This window comes from Zea mays, chromosome 8 (genome assembly GCF_902167145.1).
Source record: "Zea mays cultivar B73 chromosome 8, Zm-B73-REFERENCE-NAM-5.0, whole genome shotgun sequence".
In the NCBI taxonomy this organism is placed as follows: Eukaryota; Viridiplantae; Streptophyta; class Magnoliopsida; order Poales; family Poaceae; genus Zea; species Zea mays.
In genome coordinates this window covers 160,759,018-160,767,422 of record NC_050103.1, presented here as the reverse complement: position 1 = coordinate 160,767,422, position 8,405 = coordinate 160,759,018, and positions in this window count along the sequence as shown.

Genomic DNA, 8,405 nt, shown 5'->3' with positions numbered 1-8,405 from the left:
GTGGGGTGAGTTGTATGAGCCTCTGGTCGATGATCAACGGCCACACAACCCCCATTTTTGTCGAAAATAGACATGAACGACCATTTTCAATGACACTGAAGGCTAACACCTACGGATATTTTACCAAGAAATGGTCTCCACCAGAAATCCAAGAATGTGATCTATGGCAAGGAAACATATGTGGGGTGAGGTGTATGGGCCTCTGGCCGATGATCAATGGCCACACAACGCCCATTTTTATCGAAAATAGCGATCAACGGCCATTTTCAATAATACCGAAGGCTAACACGTATGGATTTTTGACCAAGAAATGGTCTCCACCAGAAATCCGAGAATGTGATCTATGGCAAGGAAACATATGTGGGGTGAGGTGTACAAGCCTCTGGTCGATGATCAATGGCCACACAACCCCTATTTTTGTCGAAAATAGCAATGAACGATCATTTTCAATGACACTGAAGGCTAACACCTACGGAATTTTGACCAAGAAATGGTCTCCACCATAAATCCAAGAATGTGATCTATGGCAAGAAAACATATGTGTAGTGAGGTGTATGAGCCTCTGGTCGAAGATCAATGGCCACACAACCCCCATTTTTGTCGAAAATAGCCATGAATGACCATTTTCAATAATACCGAAGGCTAACACATTCAGATTTTTGCCCAAGAAATGGTCTGCACCAGAAATCCAAGAATGTGTTCTATGGCAAGGAAACATATGTGGGGTGAGGTGTACGAGCCTCTGGTCGATGATCAATGGCCACACAACCCCCATTTTTGTCGAAAATAGCCATGAACGACCATTTTCAATGACACTGAAGGCTAACACTCACGGTTTTTGACCAAGAAATGGTCTCCACCATAAATCCAAGAATGTGATCTGTGGCAAGGAAAAATATGTGTAGTGAGGTGTATGAGCCTCTGGTCGAATATCAATGGCCACACAACCCTTCTTTTTGTCGAAAATAGCCATGAACGACCATTTTCAATAGTACCGAAGGCTAACACCTACGGATTTTTGACCAAGAAATGGTCTCCACCAAAAATCCAAGAATATGATCTATGGCAAGGAAACATACGTGGGGTGAGGTGTATGAGCCTCTGGTCGATGATCAATGGCCACACAACCCCCATTTTTGTCGAAAATAGCCATGAACGACCATTTTCAATAATACCGAAGGCTAACACCTACGAATTTTTGACCAAGAAATGTTCTCCACCAGAAATCCAAAATGTGATCTATGGCAAGGAAACATATGTGGGCTGAGGTGTATGAGCCTCTAGTCGATGATCAACGGCCACACAACCCCCATTTTTGTCGAAAATAGACATGAACGACCATTTTCAATGACACTGAAGGCTAACACCTACGGATTTTTTACCAAGAAATGGTCTCCACCAGAAATCCAAGAATGTGATCTATGGCAAGGAAACATATGTGGGGTGAGGTGTATGGGCCTCTGGCCGATGATCAATGGCCACACAACGCCCATTTTTATCGAAAATAGCGATCAACGGCCATTTTCAATAATACCGAAGGCTAACACGTATGGATTTTTGACCAAGAAATGGTCTCCACCAGAAATCCGAGAATGTGATCTATGGCAAGGAAACATATGTGGGGTGAGGTGTACAAGCCTCTGGTCGATGATCAATGGCCACACAACCCCCATTTTTGTCGAAAATAGCAATGAACGATCATTTTCAATGACACTGAAGGCTAACACCTACGGAATTTTGACCAAGAAATGGTCTCCACCATAAATCCAAGAATGTGATCTATGGCAAGAAAACATATGTGTAGTGAGGTGTATGAGCCTCTGGTCGAAGATCAATGGCCACACAACCTCCATTTTTGTCGAAAATAGCCATGAATGACCATTTTCAATAATACCGAAGGCTAACACATTCAGATTTTTGCCCAAGAAATGGTCTCCACCAGAAATCCAAGAATGTGATCTATGGCAAGGAAACATATGTGGGGTGAGGTGTACGAGCCTCTGGTCGATGATCAATGGCCACACAACCCCCATTTTTGTCGAAAATAGCCATGAACGACCATTTTCAATGACACTGAAGGCTAACACTCACGGTTTTTGACCAAGAAATGGTCTCCATCATAAATCCAAGAATGTGATCTATGGCAAGGAAAAATATGTGTAGTGAGGTGTATGAGCCTCTGGTCGAATATCAATGGCCACACAACCCTTCTTTTTGTCAAAAATAGCCATGAACGACCATTTTCAATAGTACCGAAGGCTAACACATTTGGATTTTTGACCAAGAAATGGTCTCCACCAAAAATCAAAGAATGTGATATATGGCAAGGAAACATATGTGGGGTGAGGTTTATGAGCCTCTGGTCGATGATCAATGGCCACACAACCCCCATTTTTGTCGAAAATAGCCATGAATGACCATTTTCAATAATACCACGTACGGATTTTTGACCAAGAAATGGTCTCCACCAGAAATCCAACAATGTGATCTATGACAAGGAAACATTTGTGGGGTGAGGTGTAAGATCCTCTGGTCGATGATAAATAGCCACAGAACCCCCATTTTAGACGAAAATAGCCATGAACGACCATTTTCAATAGTACCGAAGGCTAACACCAACAGATTCTTGACCAAGAAATGGTCTCCACTAGAAATCCAAGAATGTGATCAATGGCAAGAAAACATATGTGGGGTAAAGTGTACGAGCCTCTGGTCGATGATCAATGGCCACACAACCCCCATTTTTGTCGAAAATAGCCATGAACGACCATTTTCAATGACACGGAAGGCTAACACCTACGGATTTTTGACCAAGAAATGGTCTCCACCATAAATCCAAGAATGTGATCTATGGCAAGGAAACATATGTGAGGTGAGGTGTACGAGCCTCTGGTCGATGATAAATGGCCACACAACCCCCATTTTTTATGAAAATAGCCATGAACGACCATTTTCAATAATACCGAAGGCTAACACCTACAGATTTTTGACCAAGAAATGGTCTCCACTAGAAATCCAAGAATGTGATCTATGGCAAGGAAACATACGTGGGTGAGGTGTATGAGCCTTTGGTTGATGATCAATGGCCACACAACCCCCATTTTTGTCGAAAATAGCCATGAACGACCATTTTCAATAATACCGAAGGCTAACACCTACGGATTTTTGACCAAGAAATGTTCTCCACCATAAATCCAAGAATGTGATCTATGGCAAGGAAACATATGTGGGGTGAGGTGTATGGGCCTCTGGTCGATGATCAATGGCCACACAATGCCCATTTTTGTCGAAAATAGCGATCAACGACCATTTTCAATAATATAGAAGGCTAACACGTATTGATTTTTGACCAAGAAATGGTCTTCACCAGAAATCCGAGAATGTGATCTATGGCAAGGAAACATATGTGGGGTGAGGTGTACGAGCCTCTGGTCGATGATCAATGGCCACACAACCCCCATTTTGTCGAAAATAGCCATGAACGACCATGTTCAATGACACTGAAGGCTAACACCTACGGGATTTTGACCAAGAAATGGTCTCCACCATAAATCCAAGAATGTGATCTATGGTAAGGAAACATATGTGTAGTGAGGTGTATGAGCCTCAGGTCGAAGATCAATGGCCACACAACCCCCATTTTTGTCGAAAATAGCCTTGAATGACCATTTTCAATAATACTGAAGGCTAACACATTCAGATTTTTGCCCAAGAAATGGTCTCCACCAGAAATCCAAGAATGTGATCTATGGCAAGGAAACATATGTGGGGTGAGGTGTACGAGCCTCTGGTCGATGATCAATGGCCACACAACCCCCATTTTTGTCGAAAATAGCCATGAACGATCATTTTCAATGACACTGAAGGCTAACACTCACGGATTTTTGACCAAGAAATGGTCTCCACCATAAATCCAAGAATGTGATCTATGGCAAGGAAACGTATGTGTAGTGAGGTGTATGAGCCTCTGGTCGAATATCAATGGCCACACAACCCTTATTTTTGTCGAAAATAGCCATGAACGACCATTTTCAATAGTACCGAAGGCTAACACATTCGGATTTTTGACCAAGAAATGGTCTCCACCAGAAATCAAAGAATGTGATATATGGCAAGGAAACATATGTGGGGTGAGGTTTATGAGCCTCTAGTCGATGATCAATGGCCACACAACCCCCATTTTTGTCGAAAATAGCCATGAATGACCATTTTCAATAATACCGAAGACTAACACGTACGGATTTTTGACCAAGAAATGGTCTCCCCAGAAATCCAAGAATGTGATCTATGGCAAGGAAACATATGTGGGGTGAGGTGTACGAACTTCTGGTTGATGATAAATGGCCACACAACCCCTATTTTAGACGAAAATAGCCATGAACGACCATTTTCAATAATACCGAAGGCTAACACCAACGGATTCTTGACCAAGAAATGGTCTCCACCAGAAATCCAAGAATGTGATCAATGGCAAGAAAACATATGTGGGGTAAACTGTGCGAGCCTCTTTTCGATGATCAATGGCCACACAACCCCCATTTTTGTCGAAAATAGCCATGAACGACCATTTTCAATGAAACGGAAGGCTAACACCTACGGATTTTTGACCAAGAAATGGTCTCCACAATAAATCGAAGAATGTGATATATGGCAAGGAAACATATGTGAGGTGAGGTGTACGAGCCTCTGGTCGATGATAAATGGCCACACAACCCCCATTTTTTATGAAAATAGCCATGAACAACCATTTTCAATAATACCGAAGGCTAACACCTACGGATTTTTGACCAAGAAATGGTCTCCACCAAAAATCCAAGAATCTGATCTATGGCAATGAAACATACGTGGGGTGAGGTGTATGAGCCTCTGGTCGATGATCAATGGCCACACAACCCCCATTTTTGTCGAAAATAGCCATGAACGCCCATTTTCAATAATACCGAAGGCTAACACCTACGGATTTTTGACCAAGAAATGTTCTCCACCAGAAATCCAAAATGTGATCTATGGCAAGGAAACATATCTGGAGTGAGGTGTATGAGCCTCTAGTCGATGATCAATGGCCACACAACCCCCATTTTTGTCGAAAATAGCCATGAACGACCATTTTCAACGACACTGAAGGCTAACACCTACGGATTTTTGACCAAGAAATGGTCTCCACCATAAATCCAAGAATGTGATCTATGGCAAGGAAACATATGTGGGGTGAGGTGTATGGGCCTCTGGCCGATGATCAATGGCCACACAACGCCCATTTTTGTCGAAAATAGCGATCAACGACCATTTTCAATAATATCGAAGGCTAACACGTATGGATTTTTGACCAAGAAATGGTCTCCACCAGAAATCCGAGAATGTGATCTATGGCAAGGAAACATATGTGGGGTGAGGTGTACGAGCCTCTGGTCGATGATCAATGGCCACACAACCCCCATTTTTGTCGAAAATAGCCATGAACGACCATTTTCAATGACACTGAAGGCTAACACCTACGGAATTTTGACCAAGAAATGGTCTCCACCATAAATCCAAGAATGTGATCTATGGCAAGGAAACATATGTGTAGTGAGGTGTATGAGCCTCTGGTCGAAGATCAATGGCCACAACACCCATTTTTGTCGAAAATAGCCATGAATGACCATTTTCAATAATACCGAAGGCTAACACATTCAGATTTTTGCCCAAGAAATGGTCTCCACCAGAAATCCAAGAATGTGATCTATGGCAAGGAAACATATGTGGGGTGAGGTGTACGAGTCTCTGGTCGATGATCAATGGCCACACAACCCTCATTTTTTGTCGAAAATAGCCATGAACGACCATTTTCAATGACACTGAAGGCTAACACTCACGGATTTTTGACCAAGAAATGGTCTCCACCTTAAATCCAAGAATGTGATCTATGGCAAGGAAACATATGTGTAGTGAGGTGTATGAACCTCTGGTCGAATATCAATGGCCACACAACACTTATTTTAGTCGAAATAGCCATGAACGACCATTTTCAATAATATCGAAGGCTAACACGTATGGATTTTTGACCAAGAAATGGTCTCCACCAGAAATCCGAGAATGTGATCTATGGCAAGGAAACATATGTGGGGTGAGGTGTACGAGCCTCTGGTCGATGATCAATGGCCACACAACCCCCATTTTTGTCGAAAATAGCCATGAACGACCATTTTCAATGACACTGAAGGCTAACACCTACGGAATTTTGACCAAGAAATGGTCTCCACCATAAATCCAAGAATGTGATCTATGGCAAGGAAACATATGTGTAGTGAGGTGTATGAGCCTCTGGTCGAAGATCAATGGCCACAACACCCATTTTTGTCGAAAATAGCCATGAATGACCATTTTCAATAATACCGAAGGCTAACACATTCAGATTTTTGCCCAAGAAATGGTCTCCACCAGAAATCCAAGAATGTGATCTATGGCAAGGAAACATATGTGGGGTGAGGTGTACGAGTCTCTGGTCGATGATCAATGGCCACACAACCCTCATTTTTTGTCGAAAATAGCCATGAACGACCATTTTCAATGACACTGAAGGCTAACACTCACGGATTTTTGACCAAGAAATGGTCTCCACCTTAAATCCAAGAATGTGATCTATGGCAAGGAAACATATGTGTAGTGAGGTGTATGAACCTCTGGTCGAATATCAATGGCCACACAACACTTATTTTAGTCGAAATAGCCATGAACGACCATTTTCAATAGTACCGAAGGCTAACACATTCGGATTTTTGACCAAGAAATGGTCTCCACCAGAAATCAAAGAATGTGATCTATGGCAAGGAAACATATGTGGGGTGAGGTTTATGAGCCTCTGGTCGATGATCAATGGCCACACAACCCCCATTTTTGTCGAAAATCACCATGAATGACCATTTTCAATAATATCGAAGGCTAACATGTACGGATTTTTGACCAAGAAATGGTCTCCACCAGAAATCCAAGAATGTGATCTATGGCAAGGAAACATATGTGGGGTGAGGTGTAGAAGCCTCTGGTCGATGATAAATGGCCACACAACCCCCATTTTAGACGAAAATAGCCATGGATGACCATTTTCAATAATACCGAAGGCTAACATGTACGGATTTTTGACCAAGAAATGGTCTCCACCAGAAATCCAAGAATGTGATCTATGGCAAGGAAACATATGTGGGGTGAGGTGTACAAGCCTCTGGTCGATGATAAATGGCCACACAACCCCCATTTTAGACGAAAATAGCCATGAACGACCATTTTCAATAATACCGAAGGCTAACACCAACGGATTCTTGACCGAGAAATGGTCTCCACCAGAAATCCAAGAATGTGATCAACGGCAAGAAAACATATGTGGGGTAAAGTGTACGAGCCTTTCGTCGATGATCAATGGCCACACAACCCCCATTTTTTTGAAAATAGCCATGAACGACCATTTTCAATGACACGGATGGCTAACACCTATGGATTTTTGACCAAGACATGGTCTCCACCATAAATCCAAGAATGTGATCTATGGCAAGGAAACATAAGTGAGGTGAGGTGTACGAGCCTCTGGTCGATGATAAATGGCCACACAACCCCTATTTTTGATGAAAATAGCCATGAACGACCATTTTCAATAATACCGAAGGCTAACACCTACGAATTTTTGACCAAGAAATAGTCTCCACCAGAAATCCAAAAATGTGATTTATGGCAAGGAAACATATGTGGGGTGAGGTGTACGAATCTCTGGTCGATGATAAATGGCCACACAACCCCTATTTTAGACGAAAATAGCCATGAACGACCATTTTCAATAATACCGAAGGCTAACACCAACGGATTCTTGACCAAGAAATGGTCTCCACCAGAAATCCAAGAATGTGATCAATGGCAAGAAAACATATGTGGGGTAAACTGTACGAGCCTCTGGTCGATGATCAATGGCCACACAACCCCCATTTTTGTCGAAAATAGCCATGAACGACCATTTTCAATAAAACGAAAGGCTAACACCTACGGATTTTTGACCAAGAAATGGTCTCCACCATAAATCGAAGAATGTGATATATGGCAAGGAAACACATGTGAGGTGAGGTGTACGAGCCTCTGGTCGATGATAAATGGCCACACAACCCCCATTTTTTATGAAAATATCCATGAACGACCATTTTCAATAATACCAAAGGCTAACACCTACAGATTTTTGACCAAGAAATGGTCTCCACCAGAAATCTAAGAATCTGATCTATGGCAATGAAACATACGTGGGGTGAGGTGTATGAGCCTCTTGTCGATGATCAATGGCCACACAACCCCCATTTTTTGTCGAAAATAGCCATGAACGACCATTTTCAATAATACCGAAGGCTAACACCTACGGATTTTTGACCAAGAAATGTTCTCCACCAGAA